Source organism: Chenopodium album, chromosome 5 (genome assembly GCF_948465745.1).
Source record: "Chenopodium album chromosome 5, dcCheAlbu1.1, whole genome shotgun sequence".
Classification (NCBI taxonomy): domain Eukaryota; kingdom Viridiplantae; phylum Streptophyta; class Magnoliopsida; order Caryophyllales; family Amaranthaceae; genus Chenopodium; species Chenopodium album.
This window is the reverse complement of record NC_137838.1, coordinates 73,178,226-73,181,108: the sequence shown is the minus strand read 5'-3', so window position 1 is coordinate 73,181,108 and position 2,883 is coordinate 73,178,226. Positions and strand designations below refer to the sequence as shown.

General features: G+C 37.4%; 1 pseudogene; it reads left to right on the top strand.

The window, feature by feature from the left end:
* Positions 1-946: 946 nt before the first annotated feature.
* On the top strand, positions 947-2,451 carry LOC145633126 (DEAD-box ATP-dependent RNA helicase 35 pseudogene; annotated as a pseudogene).
* Positions 2,452-2,883: the final 432 nt, after the last annotated feature.

Here is a 2,883-nt window from a genome sequence, read left to right as displayed (position 1 = left end):
GACAATGATTTGGAATCCCAACAACTTATTGCTTGTCTGGCTGCTTGTTTTGTGTTATGAGGTTTAGCTTCTCTTGGTTGCGAAAATGAAAGTGAGTTGAACAAAAGGGTTCATCTCATCTTGTTTGTCTTGCTTGCTATAATTGGCTTTGCACTTAGATTAGTTGTTCACTTCTATTACGTATGAGTAGCAGTCTTTTATGAGTTTTCCACAAAAAAAATAGCTCATTGAAATTTCTGGCAAAGAAAAATACAAGTATTGAAATTACTGCAAATGACAAGAAAGAATGCGTTTATGTTCTAATCAGTGGGCAGGACTGACCTTTAAAATCTATCATAATAGTGTATGCCTAATATTAGGACTCTAAGATAAATATTGTCAGTTAACAAATTAAAAATATATCCTAATTTAATTTTATATACACAGAACTTAGGGGGTATAAATAGCTTTTCATAGGTTTTTTTATTTTTTTAATTGAATCCTCTTTCCCCAAAAAAAAAAAAAAACTGTTAAGATAGATATTTATATTGTGGGAGTATAAGTTGGGTAGAATTTGGATTTATTGTTTCCTTTGCTCTGATACCATGTTAATATTGAGAGAATATAGAAGAATTAGAATTGTATTTCTTGATCATATAATTCCACCATTATAAATATTTATACAAGACTTCTCCTTGAGCTCCAAGGAAGAGATAAAATATCTTTTCCTAAGATAAGCTAGAAAATATATCTTGCATAATCAAATAATATATTGTAAAGATAGTATCATATATTTCCTAATATAAAGTTTTATGATTCCTAAAGATAGAGTTATAGTTTCCGTAGGATTAGGATTGCTTGTACTATATATATATATTATTCAATAACAATAACAATACAACTTTTGGTTTAGCTTGTTCAAATATTTTCAAAAACTCTTAAGGGTTTTTGTGCGTACATTGTGAATATGCTTATTTCCGGCTCAAAACGGCCTATATCGGTTCGCGAAGTAGCCAACGATACGTGCATGGAACTGCTTTGGACGGGGTGGAAACCTCCCTTGGCCCTTAGGAGAATGTCGAATAAACGGTGTGTGGCTATTCGGAAGCGCTGGCATATTAGTGTAGATGGTGATGATGTAGTAACGCCGCCTATCAAGAATTTCAAGGAGATGAGGTTCCCTGAAACTGTTTTACGGACCTTGGAAGAAAAGGGCATTGTTGAACCCACGACAATCCAAGGTCAAGGCCTTCCTGTTATTATGTCTGGTAGAGACATGATCGGTATCGCATCTATTGGTACGGGGAAGACACTGAGTTTTGTCCTTCCTCTGGTAATGATAGCTCTACAAGAGGAGAAGATGAGGCCTATTGTTCCAGGGAAGGGCCGTTTGGACTGATAGTTTGCTCGTCAAGGGCGCTCGCAAGGCAGACCTACGAGGTCGTAGAGCAGTTTTTGACTTCGCTTAGGGAGGCTGGATATCCAGAATTGAGGTCTCTCCTTTGCATAGGAGGAATTGATATGATATCACAAGTGGAGGTTGCCAACAAGGGTGTACATATCGTTGTTGCCACTCCAGGGAGGCTCAAGGATATGCTTTTAAAGAAGAAATTTAATCTTGATAATTGCAGATATTTGTGCTTGGATGAAGCCGATCGATTAGTCGATTTAGGATTTGAGGATGACATTAGAGTGGTGTTTGATCACTTGAAAGCTCAGAGGCAGACCGTCCTGTTCTCTGCCACTATGCCGACAAGGATCCAGAACTTTGCTAAAAGTACACTGGTGAAGCCTATAGTTGTTAATGTTGGTCGACCTGGGGCTGCTAATCTTGATATCATCCAGGAAGTTAAGTATGTGAAACAGGATGCAAAATTAGTTCAACTCCTCGAGTGTTTGCAAAAGACCCCACCCCCAGTTGTCATATTTTTCGAGAACAAACTTGATGTAGACAATATCCACGATTATCTCCTATTCAAAGGAGTTGATGCAGTTGCAATCCACGGTGGCAAGGATCAACAAGAGAGGGATTACGCGGTAAAGGCTTTTAAATCCAGGAACAAAGATGTCTTAGTCGCCACTGATGTGGCCTCAAAAGGGCTGGATTTTCCTAATATCCAACATGTCATTAACTATGACATGCCCGCTGAGATTGACAATTATGTACAACGTATAGGTCGGACAAGAAGATGTGGAAATACAGGAACCGCAACAACCTTCATAAATAATAGCCAAAGTGAGACTACACTGCTTGATCTAAAACACCTTCTCCTAGAAGCCAATCAGAGAGTACCTCTAGTATTGGCTCTACTTGATTTCCAAACAGAAGAAGCAGCCACTGGATGTGCCTATTGTGGAGGCCTAGGTCATAGGACTCAAAACTATCTAAAATTGGAGCATCAAAATAAGCAACTCCTAAATCCTAAACATGATTATTATTTTGGAGGTGGGGGTTATAGGGCAGAAATATAAATTTGGATTGAAATATCAGTAAACCGACTTTGGATTGTGTTTAAGTCAGGTATCAGATTTTAGTTTTCATCATATCAGAATTCACATTACATTATATCACAAGTCCAAATGCATGATGTAGTACTTGGCCTCACCCTGTTATTCTAGAACATCATTTAGAGTTCGCTCTGGAATTTTTGAATTAATTAAACTTAATATATCTTAAAATTAAGTGAAATTAGCTGTTTGAATTGACATACGAAGTATGTATCATCGTCTATATATAGATTCCGTTTGAAGATTTGCCTAGGCCCAGTTTACAGCGCAATGAGTTCAGATGGTACACCTTAATGACACAAGTGCAGGTTAGATTGTTGAATGAAGCATTCAGTTTGGCCATAGTCTACAGAAAGAACTAATGTACCTACAATTATCGTCTGAAACATGCTTCAT